This window comes from Ursus arctos, unplaced genomic scaffold (genome assembly GCF_023065955.2).
Source record: "Ursus arctos isolate Adak ecotype North America unplaced genomic scaffold, UrsArc2.0 scaffold_9, whole genome shotgun sequence".
Lineage (NCBI taxonomy): Eukaryota > Metazoa > Chordata > Mammalia > Carnivora > Ursidae > Ursus > Ursus arctos.
The window spans coordinates 82,046,549-82,067,775 of NW_026623111.1; the positions used below are offsets into that span (position 1 = coordinate 82,046,549).

Below are 21,227 nucleotides of genomic sequence, written 5' to 3' on the forward strand. Positions count from 1 at the left end.
TCTGTCAAATTCGCTCTCATTTCCGCCCTTAGGGATTCTATATTCTCAGTAACATTTTCCTGAATACTTTTTTCAAGTCTACTCATCATCTTGACCATTGTTACTCTGAATTCCATTTCTGATACTTTGGTTACATCCATATCCGTTACTTCTGTGGCAGAGGCCACAGACTCACTGTCTTTTCTTTGCTGGGGGGGGCTTCTCCTTCTTGTCATTCTGATGAGGGGAGGTTGCGGGGTTGTCCAGAGCCCAAATTATTGACTGGGTCCCAGGCCGTGCCCCTTGTTTTATAGGGATCTTAGAGATGTGGGCTTCTTCTTTAAAGATTTTATTTATTTACTTATCTGAGAGAGGGAGACAGACAGTCAGCAAGAATGGAACAGAAGCAGGGGAGTGAGAGAGGAAGAAGCAGGCTCCCAGCAGAAGAGCCCGATGAGGGACTCCTTTCCGGAACGCTGGGATCACGCCCTAAGCCGGAGACAGGCGCTCAATGACTGCACCACCCATGCGCCTGGGGTTGTGGGCTTCTTGATTTTTCAGCCTGCCTTCTGTGTTCTGGGGGAGGGGCCTGCCATGCCCATACTCAGGCAACCCTGTTTGGTTAGAGTCTCCGTGTCCCCCGCGAGGGGGGATGGGGATGGGCACTCTCTGAGCTGGTATTTCCAGGCTTTTGTTCTCTGGCAGCTTTCCCTGGTGGTCACCTATGCCTCTTCTGAGAGTCAGAGCAGCAGAGGCTGAATTGTCACAGAACAGAGGGATTGCGGCCCGTTCTCCACTGATGTTCTGGCCACTTTAACTCTGTTACTGTTGGTGCTGCTCAACCCTGCAGCGTCCCGGGATGTGCGCACCAACCCGGCGTCCCTGCCCTCACTTCCAGGGCCGGCGCGTCTCTGTCCTTTGTGTTTCTAATGCCGCCAGCCACCGGCCGCCCCTGGTGCTCCCGGGTCTCCTGGTCTCAGTCTATGCCCGGTGAGCACACCAGGATTCCGGAGTTTCGTGAGAAGCCTGGTGGCGCGCGCACCCGGTTCAGGGTCTCAGTCTGCTGTTTCGCGGGTGCCGACTGCGAGTCCGACCACGAGTCCGCCCGCTCCCCCGTGCAGGTGGCCCGCCAGCCGCCAGCCGCCCCGCGCGCGCTCCGGGAGCTCCCGGTCTCAGTCTGGATCCCGTGAGCACACCGGGATTCCGGTGTTCCGGGAGATGCCTGGTGGAGCGCGTTCACGGTTCACCGGTCTCAGTCCACTCTCTCGCGGGTGCCCTCCGTGAGTCCGCCTGCTCCCCCGTGCAGGTGGCTGCCGCTTCCCGGCGCCCAAATGCGGCGGCTCCCTCCCCCTTCCGTTTATCTTCCGATATCTGTGCACGGCTTACAGCTCCCCTCTTCGTACCTCAATACTCAGCGCTGGAGATGTTCATTTGTAGAGATCAGATGTATCTTCCTGCGTCTCAGGCTGATTCTGTGGTTATTTAGGCTGGTCTGTTACCTATCCAGCTCGACTCAGGGGACCGGCTGAAAAAGGGGTCCCCTACTCCTCCGCCATCTTAACCCCTCCTGCCTGGACCACAACTTCTTAATCCAGTCATCTGTTGAAGGGCATCTTGGCTCCTTCCACGATATAGCTGTTGTGAACAGCCCTGCTATGAACATTGGGGTGCATATGGCCCTTCTCACTACGTCTGTATCTTTGGTTTAAATACCCAGTAGTGCAATGGCTGGACACACAGTAGCTCTATTTTTAATCTTTTAAGGGACCTCCAAACTTTTTCAAAGTGGCTGTACCAACTTGCATTCCCACCAACAATGTAGGAGGGATCCCCTTTCTCCACATCCTCTCTAACAATTGTTTCTTGCCTTGTCAATTTTTGCCATTCTAACTGGCTTAAGTTGGTATCTCCGTGTGATTTTGATATGAATTTCCCTGATGGCTAATGATTTTGAACATTTTTTAAAGTGTCTGTTAGCCATTTCTGTGTCTTCACTGGAAAAGTGTCATTTCATATCTTCTGCCCATTTTATGATGTTTATTTGTTTCTCACGTATTGAGTTTGAGAACTTCTTTGTAGATCTTGGATACCTGTCTTTTCTCTGTAGTATCATTTGCAAATGTATTCTCCCATTCCGTGGGCTGCCTCTTTGTTTTTCTGTTTCCTTGGCTTTGCAACAGTTTTTATATTGATGAAATCCCACAAGTTCATTTTATCTTTTGTCTCTCTTGCCTTTGGAGATGTGTCATAAAAAAGGTTGCTGTGGCTGATGTCATAGAGGTTGCTGCCTATGCTCTTCTCTCGGATTTTGATGGATTTCTGTCTCACATTGAGGTCTTTCATCCATTTAGAGTTTATCTTTGTGTATGGTGTTAGGGAGTGGTCACGTTTCATTCTTTTGCATGTAGCTGTCCAATTTCCCCAGCACCATGTATTGAAGAGACTGTCTTTTTTCCACTGGATGTTGTTTCCTGCTTTGTCAAAAATCAGTTGCCCAGAGTCGAGGGCCCATTTCTGGGTTCTCTATTCTGTTCCATTGGTCTATGTGTCTGCTTTTGTGCCAGTACCATGCTGTCTTTGTGATCACAGCTTTGTAGTACAGCTTGAAATCTGGTATTGTGATGCCCCCAGCTTTGTTTTTCCTTTTCAACAATTCCTTGGCGATTCGGGGCCTTTTCTGGTTCCATACAAATTTAAGGGCTGTTTTTTCGAGTTCTTTGTAAAATCTAATCGTTATTTTGATCGGGATAGCATTGAAAGTGTAGATTGCTCTGGGTAGCATGGACATTTTAACTATGTTAATTCTTCCGATCCATGAGCATGGAGTATTTTTCCATCTCTTTGTGTCTTCCTCTATGTCTTTCAAAAGTGATTTATAGTTTCTAGAATATAGGTCCTTTACGTCTCTGGTTAATTCCTAGGTAACATATGGTTTTTGGTGCTATTGTAAATGGGCTGGATTCCCTAATTTCTCTTTCTTCAGTCTCATTATTCGTGTATAGAAATGCAACTGATTTCTGAGCATTGATTTTCTATCCCACCCCATTACTGAATTGCTCTATAACTTCTCATATTTTGCGCGTGTATTCTATTGGGTTTTCCATATAGAGTATCATGTCATCTGTCAAGAGAGACATTTTGACTTCTTTGCTGATTTGGATACCTTTTATCCCTTTTTGTTGTCTGCTGTTGCAAGGACTTCTAGTACTATGTTGAATAATAGTGGCGAGAGTGGGCATCCTTGTCGAGTTCCTGATCTTAAGGGAAAGGCTTCCAGCTTTTCCCCATTGAGAATATTTTCTGTAGCCTTTCCATAGATGGCTTTTATGAGATTGAGAAATGAACCCTCTATTCCTACACTCTGAAGGGTTTTAATCAGGAAAGGATGCTGTATTTTGTCAAATGTTTTTTCTGGATCAGTTGAGGGGATCATATGGTTCCTGAGTCTTTTCTTGTTGATATGATGTATCACGCTGATCGATTTGCGAATATTGAACCACGCTTTCATCCCAGGGATGAATCCCACTTGTTCATGATGGATAATCGTTTTAATGTACTGTTGGATTCTATTGGCCAGAATCTGGTTGAGGATTTTGGCATCTATATTCATTAGGGAAATTGGTCTGTAATTCTTCTTTTTGAGGGGGTCTTTGCCTGTTTTGCGGATCAAGGTAATATTGGCCTCATAGAATGAGTTTGGTAGCTTTCCTTCTGTTTCTATTATTTGAAATAGCTTTAGGAGAATAGGTATTATTTCTTCTTTGAATGATTGGTAGAATTCCCCAGGAAAACCGTCCGGGCCTGGAGTTTTGTTATTTGGAAGGTTTTTTACCACTGGCTCAATCTATTCATAATTAATTGGCCTGTTTAAAAAGTCAATTTCTTCCTGTTTCAGTCTTGGTAGTATATAGGTTTCTAGGAAGGCCTCCATCTCTTCCAGATTGCTTAATTTATTGGCATATAGCTGTTTGTAAAAGTTTCTAATAATCATTCCAATTTCATTGGTGTTGGTCATGACCTCTCCTTTTTCATTCATAATTTTATTAATTTAGGTCCTTTCTCTATTCATTTGTATAAGTCTTGCCAGTGTTTTGTAAATTTTATTGATTCTCTCAAAGAACCAGCTTCTAGTCCTGTTGATCTGCTTTACTGTACTTCTGGTTTCTAGTTCATTGATTTCTGCTCTAGTTTTGGTCAACTGCTTTCTCGTGAGTGGATTAGGCATGTCCCTCTGTTGCTGTTCCAGCTTCTTGAGGTGAGAATATAAAAACTGCATTTTAGATTTTTCTATTCTTTTGAGTGAGGCTTGGATGGCTATGTATTTCCCCCTTAGGAGTGCCTTTGCAGTATCCCATAGGTTTTGGACCGTTGTGTTTTCATTCCCGTTGGTCTCCATAAATTGTTTAAATATATTTTTGATTTCCTGGTTCATTGGGTCATTCCTGAGCAGGATGGTTCTTAGTTTCCAAGTGTTTGAGTTTTTTTCCAAAATCTTCCTTGTTTTTGAGTTCCAATTTCAGAGTGTTGTGCTCTGAGAATATGAGGGGATAATTTCAGTTTTTCGTATCAGTTGAGACCTGATTTGTGTCCCAGAACATGGTCTAATCTTGAGAATGTTCCATGGGCATTAGAATAGAATGAGTATTCTTTGGTTCTGTGGTACAGTGTTCTATATATATCTATGAGGTCTAACTCGTCTAGCATGGCATTCAAAGCTCTTGTTTCTATGTTGGTTTTCTGCTCCGGTGCTCTGTCTGTTGCTGATAGTGGAGTGTTGAGGTTCCTACTATTAATGTATTTTTATCTATATATCTCTTTATTCCGGTTAAGAGTTGGCTTGTGTATCTTGCTGCTCCCCTGTTGGGGGCATATATATTTATAATTGTCATATCCACTTGTTGGATACATCCTTTAAGAATAATATAGTGCCCTTATGTGTCTCTAACTATAGTCTTTAGTTTCAAATCCAATCTGTCTGACATGAGAATTGCTACCCCAGCTTTCTTTTCAGGTCCATTGGCGTGAAAGATGGTATTCCATCCTTTTAGTCTGAATGTATCTTTAAGTTCAAAATGAGTGTTTGTAGACAGCAAATGGATGGGTCATGTCTTTTTATCCAATCAGAAACCCTGTGGTGTTTTATGGGAGCATTTAGGCCATTTACATTGAGACGGATTATTGAGAGATGTGATTTTAATGATGCCATATTGCCAGTAAAGTCTTTGTTTCCATAGATTGTGACTTTATGTTCTCTATCACTCTTGGGGCCTTTTTACTTTTATAGAACCCCCCCCCCCTAATATCTCCTGTAGGGCTGGTTTTGTGGTTAAAAAAATTGGTCAATGACCACGATTCTGGAAGGTCTTTATTTCTCCATGAATTCTGAATGACAGCCTTGCTGGATAAAGGATCCTTGGCTGCATGTTTTTCTCTGAAAGAGATTTAAAAATGCCCCCCATGGGGCGCCTGGGTGGCACAGCGGTTAAGCGTCTGCCTTCGGCTCAGGGCGTGATCCCGGCGTTATGGGATCGAGCCCCACATCAGGCTCCTCTGCAATGAGCCTGCTTCTTCCTCTCCCACTCCCCCTGCTTGTGTTCCCTCTCTCGCTGGCTGTCTCTATCTCAGTCGAATAAATAAATAAAATCTTTAAAAAAATAAAAAATAAAAAAAAAATAAAAATAAAAAAATAAAAATAAAAATGCCCCCCCAACCCTTTATCTCATTCCAGGTCTGTGTAGAGAGGTCAGACGTAATTCTGATATCTTTGCCTTGGTACGTGAGAAATTTCTTTGCCCTGGCCGCTTTCAATACTGTATCCTTGCATCTAATATTTGCGAATGCACTATGACGTGAAGTGGCGTGGGTTTGTCGTGGTTGAGCTTGGAAGGGGTCCTCTCTGCCTCTTGGACATGAATGTTTGTTTCCCTTGCTAGATTAGGGAAGTTTTCAGCTATAATTTGTTCAAATATCTCTTCTAGACCTCTGTTTTTCTCTACGTCCTCAGGAATGCCGATGATTCTGACACTGGAACGTTTTATTGAGTCAGTCATTTCCCGTAACCTACATTCCTGTGTGTGGATTTTTTTTGAGTCCAGATTCTCTTTTAGCTTTTTCCTCTACTAACCCATCTTCCAATTCGCTGATACGTCCTTCTGCCTCATTCACCCTGGCCAACAGAGCCTCTAGTTTTGACTGCATTTGGCTCCTAGAATTTTTAATTTCTGCCAGATTCGCTCACATTTCTGCCCTTAGAGATTCTATGTTCTCATTAACAATTTTGTCAATATTTTTTTCAAGTCTACAAATCATCTTGACCATTGTTACTCTGAATTCCATTTCTGATAATTTGGTTATATCCATATCCATAAGTTCTGTGGCAGAGGCCACAAACTTATTGTCTTTTCTTTGCTGGGGGGGGGGGGGACTTCTCCTCATTCAGATGAGGAGAGGTTGTGGTGTTGTCCAGAGCCCAAATTATTGACCACGACCCAGGCCGTGCGCCCTTGTTTTATAGGGATCTTAGGTATGGGGGCTTCTTGATTTTTCAGCCTGCCTTCTGAGGTAGGGGCCTGCCGTGCCGATACTTGGGCAACCCTGTTTGCGTAGAGTCTCTGTGTACCCTGTGAAGGGGGATGGGGGTGGGCACACTGTGAGCCGGTCTTTCCAGGCTTCTTTTCTCTGGCGGCTTTCCCTGGTGGTTTGCTGTGCTTCTTCTGAGAGTCAGAGCAGCAGTGGCCGAATCTCAGCCTCTGTCTCAGAACAGATGGATTGCGGACCATTCTCCACTGATGTTCTGGCCACTTTAACTCTGTTTCTGTTGGTGCTGCTCAACCCTGCACTGTCCAGGATGTGAGCCCCACACCTGGCTTCCGAGCTCTCACGTACAGGGCCAGTGTCTCTCTGTCTGTGTTTCTAACACCGCCAGCCGCCCCTGCATGCTCCAGGAGTTTATGTGTCTCTTTCTTACACACATTTGCACAAGCTTCCGTTTTCATGACAGAGGACTGTGAGATGCCAGATGGTTTCTCTACGGTGTTCCTTCGTAGATTCAGTATATGGCACTTTCCTTATGTTTTCTTAGGCACTTGTACAAACGGTTTCATCTTCAAGACTGAAGACGTGACTTCAAAGATGGCTTCGGTACAATGTTCTTTCCTAAAGTTGGTTCACCTCCCTTTCCTTATGCTTTTATTCCCAATCAGACACATGCTTCCATCATCATGACAGATTATGGGACTTGGAAAACCCTTTCCATACCCTCTTCTTCCTGAGATTACGTCTATGGCTGTTTCCTTAAGGTTCAACACACGTATTGGTAAACCCTGCTGTTTTCACTGATCAATGTTGCCTTGTCTCTACAAAAACATGGTTCGCTGAATTGACTGATGGCACTTTCCTTTCGTTTTCACACAACTTTTGAAGGGCTTTCCTCCTCATGACTGATGTGAGTTGAGAGATGCTTTCCTTGTAGTGTTCTTACATGGTTCAACAAAAGGCATTATCTTGATGCTTGCAGGCACAGTTTTGTACAATGCTCCCAATTCATGACACCAGATGTGAGGTGCAAGACGCTTTTATATAGAGTGTTCTCTCCTTGAGTAAAGTAGGTGTCCCTTTCCCTATGCATTTGTAGACACTTTCGAAAATCTTGACATCTTCCTAACAGAAGATGTGACTTGGATGAGGGTGTCCATTCGGTGTTCTGACTGAGATTTGGGTATATTGTTCTTTCCTTAAGGTTCAACGCACGTATTGGACAATGCATATATATTCCTGGGTCACCATGTTACTTCGATGTTGCCTATCAACACTGACCTGGTACTCACAACTACTTAGGACCTCTCCTTATGCTTTCACTCACACTTCTGCATGTACTTCCATCTTCATTACAGAAGATGTGAGTTGGGAGATCTTTTCCAAGGGTGTTCTTACCTGAGCATACAGCATGTTCCTTAGGTTTTCATACAGTTTTGGAACATACATCCATCTTCATGAAGGTAGTTGTGATTTGGAAGGTTGTCTCTAGATGGTGCTCTTTCTTAGTGTTAAGCATATGGCACTTCTCTTATGGTTCAACAGAGATATTTGAAAATCTCTCTTCATACATCAGGATGTTTGAAATCTCTTCCTCTATACAGAACATTGGTGCTCAGAGTTGAGTAAATGGCATTTCTTTACACATTCCCTCACCCTTTAGCCAATGCTTCCAGGGTCATGTGAAAAGATGTTTCAGAGGGTATTCTATGGAGTTCTCTTGTAAAGTTAAGCATACGATAATTCCCTTAAGCTGAGAAACACTCTCTTGTATATGCTTCCAGCTTCATGAAAGAACACGTGCCTTTAAAGATGGATTAGGTACTGTCCTTTTTTGGAGCCATGTCTCTGCCACTTTTCTTATGTTTTCACCACAACGTTGCAAACATTTTCGTCTTCATGATAGAAGTCGTGGTTTGTAAGATGCTATCTACCCAGTGCTCTCACCTACTAAGTTTATGGCACTTTCCTTAAGTTTCAACACATAGGTAAGAAAACCCTGGTTGATCCATTTGTCAGGAGGTGGGTTCGATATCGTTTTCTATCTAGACAGATTTGGTTCTCAGAATTAAGTAGACAGCCCTTTCTCTACATGCTTGCACACACTCTTGCCAAGGCTTCCATCTTCACAACAGAAGTTGTGAGTTGAGACATGATGTCTATACAGTGTTCTTCTATAGAGTGAGGCAACGCGCTTTATGCATCTCTTTTTGTACACACTTTTTCACATGATTCCTTTTTCATGCCAGAAGACTGTGAGATGCAGGGCGCCTGGGTGGAACAGCAGTTAAGCGTCTGCCTTCAGCCAGGGCGTGATCCCGGCATTGTGGGATCGAGCCCCACATCAGGCTCCTCCGCTGTGAGCCTGCTTCTTCCTCTCCTACTCCCCCTGCTTGTGTTCCCTCTCTCACTGGCTGTTTTGCTGTCAAATTAATAAATGAAATCTTAAAACAAAAGAAAAAGAAGGGTTGCAGATTGGATAAAAAGAAATGACCCATCCATTTGCTGTCTACAAGAGACTCATTTCGAACCCAAAGATGCATTCAGACTGAGAGTAAGGGGATGGAGTACCATCTTTCACGCAAATGGACTTCAAAAGCAAGCTGGGGTAGCAATTCTCATATCAGATAAATTGGATTTTAAACTACAGACTATTGTTAGAGACGCAGAAGGACACTATATTATTCTTAAAGGAAGTATTCAACAAATGGATATGACAATTATAAATATATATGCCCCCAACAGGGGAGCAGCAAGATACACAAGCCAACTCTTAACCAGAATAAAGAGACATATAAATAAAAATACATTAATAGTAGGGGACCTCAACACTCCACTCTCAGAAATAGACAGAACACCCTGGCAAAAACTAAGCAAAGAATCAAAGGCTTTGAATGCCATACTCGACAAGTTGGACCTCATAGATATATATAGAACACTACACCCCAGAACCAAAGAATACTCATTCTATTCTAATGCCCATGGAACATTCTCAAGAATAGACCATGTTCTGGACACAAAACAGGTCTCAACCGATACCAAAAGATTGAAATTATCCCGTGCATATTCTCAGACCACAACGCTCTGAAATCGAAACTCAACCACAAGGACAAATTTGGAAGAAACTCAGACACCTGGAGACTAAGAACCATCCTGCTCAGGAATGACTTGATAAACCAGGAAATCAAAAATCAAATTAAACAATTTATGGAGACCAATGGGAATGAAAATACAACAGTCCAAAAACCTATGGGATACTGCAAAGGCAGTCCTAAGGGGGAAATACATAGCCATCCAAGCCTCACTCAAAAGAATAGAAAAATCTAAAGTGCGGTTTTTATGTTCTCACCTCAAGAAGCTGGAACAGCAACAGAGGGACAGGCCTAATCCACACACGAGGAAGCAGTTGACCAAAATTAGAGCTGAAATCAATCAAGCAGAAACCAGAAGTACAGTAGAGCAGATCAACAGGACTAGAAGCTGGTTCTTTGAGAGAATCAATAAAACTGACAGACCACTGGCAACGCTCATCCAAAAGAAAAGAGAAAGGACCCGAATATTAATATTATGAATGAAAAAGGAGAGGTCACGATGAACACCATTGAAATTGGAAGGATTATTAGAAATTTTTATCAACAGCTATATGCCAATAAACTAAGCAATCCGGAAGAGATGGAATCCTTCCTGGAAACCTATAAACTACCAAGATTGAAACAGGAAGAAATTGGTTTCTTAAACAGGCCAATTAATGATGAAGAAATTGAGTCAGTGATAAACAACCTTCCAAATAACAAAACTCCAGGCCTGGACGGTTTTCCTGGGGAATTCTACCAAACATTCAAAGAAGAAATAATACCTATTCTCCTAAAGCTATTTCAAAAAATAGAAACAGAAGGAAAGCTACCAAACTCATTCTATGAGACCAATATTACCTTGATCCCCAAACCAGGCAAAGACCCCCTCAAAAAGGAGAATTACAGATCGATTTCCCTAATGAATATGGACGCCAAAATCCTCAACAAGATACTTGCTAATAAAATCCAACAGTACATTAAAAGAATTACCCATCACGATCAAGTGGGATTCATACCTGGGATGCAAGCGTGGTTCAATATTCGCAAATCCATCAGCGTGATATATCATATCAACAAGAAAAGACTCAGGAATCATATGATCCTCTCGATGCCGAAAAAGCATTTGACAAAATACAGCATCCTTTCCTGATTAAAACCCTTCAGAGTGTAGGAATAGAGGGTACATTTCTCAATCTCATAAAAGCCATCTATGAAAAGCCTACTGCAAATATTATTCTCAATGGGGAAAAGCTGGAAGCCTTTCCCTTAAGATCAGGAACTCGACAAGGATGCCCACTCTCGCCACTATTATTCAACATCGTACTGGAAGTCTTTGCAACAGCAATCAGACGACAAAAAGGGATCAAAGGTATTCAAATCGGCAAAGAAGAAGTCAAAATGTCTCTTTTCGCAGATGACATGATACTCTATATGGAAAACCCAAAAGAAGCCACTCCCAAACTATTAGAAGTTATAGGGCAATTCAGTAATGTGGTGGGATACAAAATTAATGCTCAGAAATCAGTTGCATTTGTGTACACGAATAATGAGACCAAAGAAAGAGAAATTAGGGAATCCATCCCATTTACAATAGCACTAAAAACCGTACGTTACCTTAGAATTAACCAGAGACGTAAAGGACCTATATTCTAGAAACTATAAATCACTCTTGAAAGCCATTAAGGAAGACATAAAAAGATGGAAAGGTATTCCATGCTCAAGGATCAGAAGAATTAACATAGTTAAAATGTCCATGCTACCCAGAGCCATCTACACTTTCAATGCTATCCCGATCAAAATACTGAGGACATTTTTCAAAGAACTGGAACAAATAGTCTTTAAATTTGCATGGAAACAGAAAAAGCCATGAATCTCCAAGGAACTGTTGAAAAGGAAAAATAAAGCTGGGGGCATCACAATGCCAGATTTCGAGCTGTACTACAAAGCTGTGATCACAAAGACAGCATGCTACTGGCACAAAAGCAGACACATAGACCAATGGAACAGAATAGAGAACAGAGAAATGGACCCTCGGCTCTTTGTGCAGCTAATATTTGAGCAAGGAGGAAAAAACATCCGGTGGGAAAAAAGTCTCTTCAATAAATGGTGCTGGGAAAATTGGACAGCCACATGCAAAAGAATGAAACTTGACCACTATCTCACACCATACACAAAAATAAACTCCAAATGGATGAAAGACCTCGATGGGAATCCATCAAAATTCTAGAGGAGAACATAGGCAGCAACCTCCACGACATCGGCCAAAACAACCTTTTTCATGATACATCCCCAAAGGCAAGAGAAACAAAAGATACAATGAATTTATGGGACTTCATCAAGATTAAAAGTTTCGGCACAGTCAAGGACGCAGAAAATCAAAGAGGCAGCCCACGGAATGGGCGAATATATTTGCAAATGATACTACAGATAAAGGACTGGTATCCAAGATCTACAAAGAACTTCTCAAACTCAATACACGAGAAACAAATAATCAAATCAAAAAATGGGCAGAAGATATGAACAGACACTTTTCCAATGAAGACATACAAATGGCTAACAGACACATGAAAAAATGTTCAAAATCATTAGCCATCAAGGAAATTCAAATCAAAACCACACTGAGATACCACCTTACGCCAGTTAGAATGGCAAAAATAGACAAGGCAAGAGACAACAATTGTTGGAGAGGATGTGGAGAAAGGGGATCCCTCCTACATTGTTGGTGGGAATGCAAGTTGGTACAGCCACTCTGGAAAACAGTGTGGAGGTCCTTTAAAAAGTTAAAAATTGAGCTACCTTATGATCCAGCCATTGCACTACTGGGTGTTTACCCCAAAGATACAGACGTAGTGAAGAGAAGGGCCATATGCACCCCAATGTTCACAGCAGCAATGTCCACAATAGCTAAATCGTGGAGGGAGCTGAGATGCCCTTCAACAGATGACTGGAGTAAGAAGTTGTGGTCCATACATACAATGGAATATTACTCAGCTATCAGAAAGAACGAGTTCTCAACATTTGCTACAACATGGATGGCACTGGAGGAGCTAATGCTAAGTGAAATAAGTCAAGCAGAGAAAGACAACTATCATATGATTTCTCTCATCTATGGAACAAAAGAACTAGGAAGATCGGTAGGAGAAGAAAGGGATAAAGAAAGGGGGGGTAATCAGAAGGGGGAATGAAACATGAGAGACTATGGACTATGAGAAACAAACTGAGGGCCTCAGAAGGGAGGGGGGTGGGGGAATGGGATAGACCGGTGATGGGAGGTAAGGAGGGCACGTATTGCATGGTGCACTAGGTGTTATACGCAACTAATGAATCATCGAGCCTTACATCGGAAACCGGGGATGCACTGTATGTTGACAAACATAATAAAACATTAAAGAAAGAAAAGAAAAACTGTGAGATGCAAGATGCTTTCTCTATGGTGTTCTTTCAGAGACTTCAGTATATGGCACTTTCCTTATGTTTTCTTAGACGCCTGTTGAAATGCTTTCATCTTCATGATCGAATACGTGAGGTGAAAGATGGCTTCGATACAATATTCTGCCTTAAAATATTCGTTATTGGCCCTTTTCCTATGCTTTCCTTCCCACTCTGAAACATTCTTCCATCATCATGACAGACGACGGGAGTTGGAAGACTGTTTCCATGCACTCCTATTACTGAGAGTTACATCTGGGGCTGTTTCCTTAAGTGAACCTTAAGGAAACACATATAGGGAAGCCCTAGTGTCTTCACTGATCAAAGTTGCCATCTCTCTACACAAACTCTTTAGCTAATTGATTGCACTTTCTTTTTGTTTTCACACAACCTTTTCGAACGGCTTTCATCCTCATGAAAGAAGTGAGTTGAGTGATGCTTTCTGTGTAGTATTATTACAGTTTTAAACGAAGTGCATTATCTTGATGCTCGCAGGCACTGTTTTGCACAATGCTCCCACTTCATGAGAAAAGATGTGAGGTGCAAGATGCTTTTAGATAGAGTATTCTCTCCTAGTGTAAAGTAGGTGACACCTTCCTTATGCATTCGTAGACACTTGAAAAACTTGCGATCATCCTCACAGAAGCTGTGACTTGGAAGATGGTGTCCATTCGGTGTTCTGACTGAGATTTGTATATAGTGCCCTTTTCCTTAAGGTTCAAGGCACGTGCTGGACAACGGGTGTATATTCATGGGTCACCATGTTACTTCGATGTTGCCTTCTATCAACACGGAGTTGTTTCTCACAACTACTTAGATAGGACCTCTCCTTATGCTTTCACTTGCACTTCTGCAAGTACTCCCATCTTCATTACAGAAGATGTGAGTTGAAAGATTTTTTCCAAGGGTGTTCTTACCTGAGCATACAGAATGTTCCTTAGGTTTCATGCAGATTTTGGAACATACATCCACCCTCATGAACTTGATTTGGAAAGTTGTCTCCAGATGGTGCTCTTTAATAGTGCTAAGCGTATGGCACTTCTTTTACCGTTCAACACAGATATTTGAAAAAGCTTCTCTCTTCATGCATCAGGATGTTTGAAGTTTCATTCTCTATACAGAACCTTGGTGCTCAGAGTGGAGTAAACGTCATTTCTTTACAAGTTCCTTTACCCTTGAGCCAATGCTTTCAGCCTCATGAGAAAAGATCTGAGTTTCAGACAGTGTCCTACAGATTTCCCTCATAAAGTTAAGCGTACGATAATTCCCTTATGCTGAGAAACACTTCTGAGAATGCTTCCAACTTCGTAAAAGAAGACGTGCCTTGAAGGATGGATTCGGTACGGTCCTTTCTTGAAGCTAAGTCTCTGCCACTTTCCTTATGCTTTCAGGGCAATGATGCAAACGTTTCCATCTTCATGACAGAATTTGTTGGTTGAAAGATGCTATCTACCCAGTGCTCTCACCTACTATTAAGTTTATGGCACTTTCGTTAAGGTTCAACACACAGGAAGGAAACCCCGGTTGATCCATTTGTCAGGAGGTTGGTTTGATATTGTTTTCTATCTACACAGATTTGGTTCTTAGAATTAAGTAGACGGCACTTCTTTATGAGCTCGCACACATTCTTACCAAGGCTTCCGTCTTCACTACAGAAGTTGTGAGTTGAGACATGGTGTCAATACAGTGTTCCTGTATAGAGTGAAACAACGCGCTTTATGCGTCTGTTTTCACAGACAGTTTTGCACATACTTCCGTTTTTATGACAGAAGACTGTGAGATGCAAGATGCTTTCTCTATGGTGTTCTTTCGTGGACTTCAGTATATGGCATTTTCCCTATGTTTTCTTAGACACCTGTGCCAATAGTTTCATCTTCACGACCGAAGATGTCAGGTGAATGATGGCTTTGATACAATGTTCTTCCTTGAAGATTGGTTAGTGGCCCTTATGCTTTCATTCCCACTCTGCAACATGCTTCCATCATCATGACAGAGGATGGGAGTTGGAAGACCCTTACCATGCTATTCTTACTGAGAGTTACGTCTATGGCAGTTTCCTTAAGGTTCAACACACATATTGGAAAACCCTGGTGTCTTCAGTGATCAACGTTACCGTCTCTCTGCACAAACCTGATTCACTGAATGGAGTGATGGCACTTTCTTTTCGTTTTCACACAACATTTTTGATCGGCATCCTCTTTTTTTGGAAATTTTGTTTGGAAATTTTAATATGCCTTTCTCAATATCTGATGGAAAAAGCAGACAAAACATTGGTAACAAATGTGACCTAATTGACGTCTATGTAATATTGCATAATACGTGCAATTTCCAGTGGTCATAGACTATTTACCCAAACAGATGATATGTTGTTCCATGAATCATGTCTACATTTTAACATCCTGAAACTAACTAGATTCTATTCGTAGGCCACCAAGGAATAGAGCCCGAGTCCTCATGAAAAGAAGACCAGGAAATCCCTCCATGTTTAAAAATTCAATGTAACTTTGCTGCATATCCTAAGGGTCAGAGAGGGAATCGCAATGGACATTTTCCACCTTTTCTACATCAGGGCTCACACACAATGGCCCTTTGTCTCTGAAGAGCACTGACTATCCTAACATAGACAGGACTTAAGCCTCCTATCAGAGTTCTGCATGTCCCAGGCACACCTGGCAGCCTTGGCCTGTGCCCACACACACCTCCCTCCAGCTTTCCTTTCTGGTGGCATTGTGTTAAGGTAGTCAACATAGCCATATGGAGATGAGAAGCTCCCCACTCCTAGTGATGATGTTGCTATTGTCCCCACCAAGCTAATAACATGATTTCTGAGAGAATTACAACAAAATAGCAGTTTCTTGACCTTCATGAAAGTGTGAAAATCATCTTGTGAGTCATCTTTTCGAAACACGGTTTCACCATGTGTTCTTTTCTTTGGAAAAGATATAGACCCAATGGTAATTATGGCTCCTGAGCACCTGCTCTTGGGAGAATCCATACTGGCTCTGAGTAGCATTCTCCCTCGTAAACTTCTCAACTGGGGTGTAGATAGAATGAGTCCCATTTTTAGATGGATAGACAAAGGCTCAGAAATGATATGAATTACAGAGGATTTTAGTGTCAGAAACCTAAGTGTGATCTCCAAACTGACTCCAAATCCCTTGTTCTTCCATACAAGGTACCATTTCGCTCTACCCCTGGTCTTCTCAATCTGGAAATCTAGGAAGTATTAGGATTTTCTTGTTGTGTGGCCAAATGGAATGAATTTGGCTGCCTTTTCACCTCTGCCCATCATGATCATGAAGATAATTCTCTCAGTGGAGGACCTTTGAGTCGGAGACTTAAAGATCCCTAGGAATAGAGATACTATACTATTTTTCTGATATTAAAGTGACTGAAAGAACTATGCTTTTTTAATTGATGGAGGCTCTGGTCTGTAGAGTGTCCTGTAAGGTCGGAAATAGTATTTAAAGCAGTTAGCCTCTTCTATAGAGTGAGACAATGCTTCTAAAGATTTCCTAAATATTCCCTTACCTGTGATTATTTATTCCCAACCATCGTAGTGTTTCTATGTTACGATTATGATTTCATTAAGGCCAACGTTGCGGAGAAAGAACTTAGTGTATCCAGGGGCACTTTCATGTTGTGACAGTGAGCTATTCTGTTGTATTCTGTAGTCCAAGGGAATGGTGCCAGACATCTCTAAGATGTGTAAAATTCTGACTGTAAATGATCTCTATGTTTCAGAGATTTGGACAGGACAAGGGGAGGAGTCCAGAGACCATGAACGCCTCTGTTACCTGTGTTGACCATGGAGCAGGTAACCTTCTGTAGGGGTCCTTTGATGTCTCTTTACTATTGGAAAGGTGCTTTCATCTCACGTTCCACCATTTGGTAGTGATGATAAGGATAAGAGTAATTTTTATGTCATACCATCTGTGAGGCCTGATCTTGGCCTCCCAGGAAAGCTCTCCTTTAACATTTTACCCAGCTCAAAATGACTGGGCAAACCCTCAAAGCATGGGCCCTATTTCTGCCCCCAGCACTTATTGTCCATATGCATCAAAAAGAAAAAGAGAACCAAAAATGCCTTTGCCAACATCAAGGTGAGAACACAAAAGAACCTTTCTTGCTTCCATAAGATTAAAGTCATACTGATTTGTACATACTGAAAACATAAGAAAAAGTCTGTCACTTTCTGGAACCTTCTTCCTCATCATGATGTATAACTGTACGTAGCACAACTCAGAACAAATATATGACCCTGCCCTAAATGTTCCTTCCCTGGAGCACTCCCTTCTTTGTGAAGATTGTGTCTCCCAGGCAGCTGTCCTTGACTTGGGTTTGAATAAAACTCTCTTCCTTCCTCTCTAAAATGTTTTAAAAGGGTCCTTCATTTAGTGTCGACAATAACACTCTGTTTTCAAGTGAAAAATAAATGTTCCTGGTTCACAACCGCGACAGAACAGAAGGCCGGCTTTTCCTTCCTTCCCTGTAGAACTAAGCATGTGTATATAGATTGCAGCACAAATGGGCTCACCCTAGAAGGATGTTTTGAAGGTCTGAGAAGCACTATCCACTCCATGGGTGAGACAAGAAGGCAAAGCTATTCCCGCTTGGAGCATTCCTTTTGGCGCTTAAAATTGCCTTGGATATGCATAAAAGCATTGCATTTCCTAAAGCCCAAGGCTGGAACAGTCTGAGAGCAGCTGACCTTGCCAGGAACCAGGCACACCCTTGCAGGAAGGGTTGGTGCAGAAGGGAAGGGGCAGGGCTCTGAGGGTGGTCTGCAGCTAGAGGGGTCCGCGAAAGGGGCCGTGTGTGTGTGTGTGTGTGTGTGTGTGTGTGTGTGATTGCAGCCCTGCCCATGATCCCCGTCATGCCTGCTAAGGGCGTTTAGCCAAGGAGGTGCCTCCTGGACCTCTGCACTCCCAGAGTTGTGAGTCATGGGGCTGGTTGCCTGGCATTCAAGGAGTTGGAAGCATCATACTCCCCAAGCAATCACCCCATGGGGGTGGAGCTATGTCTCTGTGTGCAGATCCGGAGCAGCCCAAGGACGCAGACCAGGAGCCAAGGAAGTGGAGTTTTGAGAGAGTGGACCTGTGGAGTTCCTGGCTGGGTGAGTGCATGCTGTGTGGCCATAGGTGGGCTTTCTGGGAGTAGGGGCACCCCGGGTAAGAGGCGGGGTTCTGGAAGAGCATGTTGAGAGAGTTCATCATGGAGACTCAGGTTTCTTTCCTTTTTCCCTTGAAAGTCTCTTCTGCCTAGTCTCCGTCAACTGGCCATACACCCCAGACCCAGGAACTTCAGGCCACCCGCTCAGCAAAGCTTTTGTGGGATGGTTCGCAGACATTCCAGGGTTTCCCGTGTTCCCCAGGAAGAGCAAGAGAAAGGACCGCACAGTCCCCAACTTCAGTGCGGTGCCCCTGTCCCCCGACACAGTGCAGGTAATGGACCTTGAGCAGTTCCCCGAGTTCAGCAGGGTATTCCCTGTTCCCTCAGGCACAGGTGTGGTGCTAGGAAGGCCCAGAGCCATTACCCAACTTCAGCATTGTGCTAGCTGTTTCCTGGGAATGGTGGCAATGGGCTGGAAGATAATTACTACTAAAAGACAAGTCTATGTTTCCCCTTCTCCCAGAAACCACAGCAGGTGTGCAGGCTTTAGGTCCGAGGAGCTGCTTCTCCCCATCTGACAACACTTCTCTGCTCTGGCTCCGCGAGACCCGACGTTCTGAACGTCTGCATCTGAGTCAGTGAGGCAGCTTGACACGGGATCCAGCATTCAGAGAAAGCGGCAGGTCCATTTGGAGAAATGTCATATCCACATCAGGACTGGAAGTAAAACCTCTCATTAACCCACCATCTCCTGGGTTTTTCTCTTTTCTCTAGTTGAGCCATGAAGTAAAACTTAAGTAATAGTTGTCAGCGTTCTGAATTTGGTGAAGGAGGTACTTAGTTTCTGAGCTTGGAGCACTTTGCAGGGGATCCCATTTTCTCTGTTCATTGACTGCTTATGAATGTATTTTGAACAGCTGTTTCCTAGAAACACTCTTTCATTAGAAAGGGAAGGTGAGGTTTACTATGTGTCTATTTTTAAGATATACGTTTGACAGTGTTTATACAGTTGGGCCTAAGATATGGGTGAGTGGCCACCATTTAGTGTTAGATGGCCTTTTGTCGTCAGATACAAATATGGATGATGTCTTTCCAATTGTCAAAGGTGATGTTTCATCACTGATTAGTCTTTTCATCCCAAGAGTTACAATGGGGGTCGAGGGAAAATTCAAAATTATTCAGAGCAGCATTTTCCTGTTTAAAATATAGGCTGGTGATGGGTAGTAAGGAGGGCACATATTGCATGGTGCACTGGGTGTTATATGCAACTAATGTATCATCGAAATTTACTGTATGGAGACTATAACATTATGTAATAAAAAACAATAAAAAAATAAAGGTAAACCTTGTGTATCTAACTATACTAGATGTATCATCTCGATATTTTGAAGTGCCATATTCAATCTGCTGTTTCTTTGGTGGTGGAGTCAGAGGAGAGTCTTTGGGAATTCCTTTCGATAGAGGCATGGTGGTGGCTTCAATTGGGTAGGCGACAAGGGCCCTGGGCTGAGTTCTGGAACTGCTTTCCTGATGCTGGGTGAGTCAGGTTATGCCAAAGAGTTTCTGTTTCTTCCCTATGAGATTGACAAAAACCGGCTTCCAACGGAAAAATCTTTCGTAACGTGCAAACATGCTCACAAGTGCCTGTGCCAAGGTGAAGTAAATGCCATACACTGACCTGTAAGAGACCACAGTGCCCAGGCACAGTCTGAGCCCTTCCCTCATCCCGGCGGTTTTGCTAGCAGGAGTTCAACCCCAACGAACACAGCCCGGAGACCCCTCGGGCAAAAACGGCTTCCGAGGAGCAATATGCTCTTGCTGTGGAAAACCTATCGCAAGTGGGGGTAGCCAGGTAAACAAAATGCCACACACCCAGGTGTAAGAAACAACATTGCCCAGGCATGGTCTAAGCCCCTCACCTCGTCCCTGTGCTTTGGGGAGCCAGAGGGACACCCGAGGCCCACGGGCCTGAGACCCCTTTGGCCAAAACCCGGCTTCCCACGAAACAGTTTTCCTGAGGTGCAGACCCTATCACAAGTGGTTGTGGCAAGGTAAAGCAAATGCCATCCACTTCTCTGGAAGAAACCACAGTGCCCAGCCATGTTCTAAGCCCTAACATCATCACTGGGCTTCTGGCAGCATTAGTGAAAACAGAGGAGCACAGCACGGAGACCCATTTGAGAAAAACCAGCTTCCAACGGAAAAATCTTTCATAACGTGCAAACATGCTCACAAGTGCCTGTGGCAAGGTGAAGTAAATGCCATACACTGATCTGTAAGAGACCACAGTGCCTAGGAACAGTCTGAGCCCTTACCTCATCCCGGCGGTTTTGCTAGCATGAGTTCAACCCGAACGAACACAGCCCGGATACCCCTGGGACAAAAACGGGTTCCGACGAACAATAGGTGCTTGCTGTGGAAAACCTATCCAAAGTGGGGGTAGCCAGGTAAACAAAATGCCACACACCTCTGTGTAAGAAACAACGTTGCCCAGGCATGGTCTAAGCCCCTAACCTCGTCACTGTGCTTTTGGTAGCCGGAGGGACCCCTGAGGCCCACGGCCCTGAGACCCGTTTGGCAAAAAGCCGGCCTCCAACGGAAACAGTTTTCCTGAGGTGCAGACCCTATCACAACTGGTTGTGGCTGGGGCGCCTGAGTGGCACAGCGGTTAAGCGTCTGCCTTCGGCTCAGGGCGTGATCCCAGCGTTACGGGATTGAGCCCTGGGGCAGGCTACTCCACTATGAGCCTGCTTCTTCCTCTCCCACTCCACCTCCTTGTGTTCCCTCTCTCGCTGGCTGTCTCTATCTCTGTCGAATAACTAAAAAAATAAAATCTTTAAAAATAAAAAACCTAAAAAAAAAAAACAAGTGGTTGTGGCAAGGTAAAGCAAATGCCATCCACTTCTCTAGAAGAAACCACAGTGCCCAGCCATGTTCTAAGCCCTCCCATTCACTGGGTTTCTGGCAGCAGAAGTGAAAAGAGAGGAGCACAGCATTGAGACCCGTTGGCAAAAACCGGCTTCCAACGAAAAAGTCTTCCCTCACGTGCAAGCATGCTCCCAAGTGCCTGTGGCAAGGTGAAGGAAATGCCATACACTG

The 21,227-nt window shown here is 43.5% G+C and overlaps 1 long non-coding RNA gene across 2 annotated transcripts in view; it reads left to right on the forward strand.

Annotated features, from left to right (window-relative positions):
• Positions 1-19,466, forward strand: part of LOC130543249 (uncharacterized) — a 59,167-nt gene extending 39,701 nt beyond the window's left edge. For both annotated transcript variants that reach the window (XR_008958454.1, XR_008958453.1), the window contains 3 exons: positions 16,761-18,132; positions 18,268-18,460; positions 18,652-19,466. This is a non-coding gene — a long non-coding RNA (uncharacterized LOC130543249). The remainder of the gene's footprint in view (positions 1-16,760; positions 18,133-18,267; positions 18,461-18,651) is intronic.
• Positions 19,467-21,227: the final 1,761 nt, after the last annotated feature.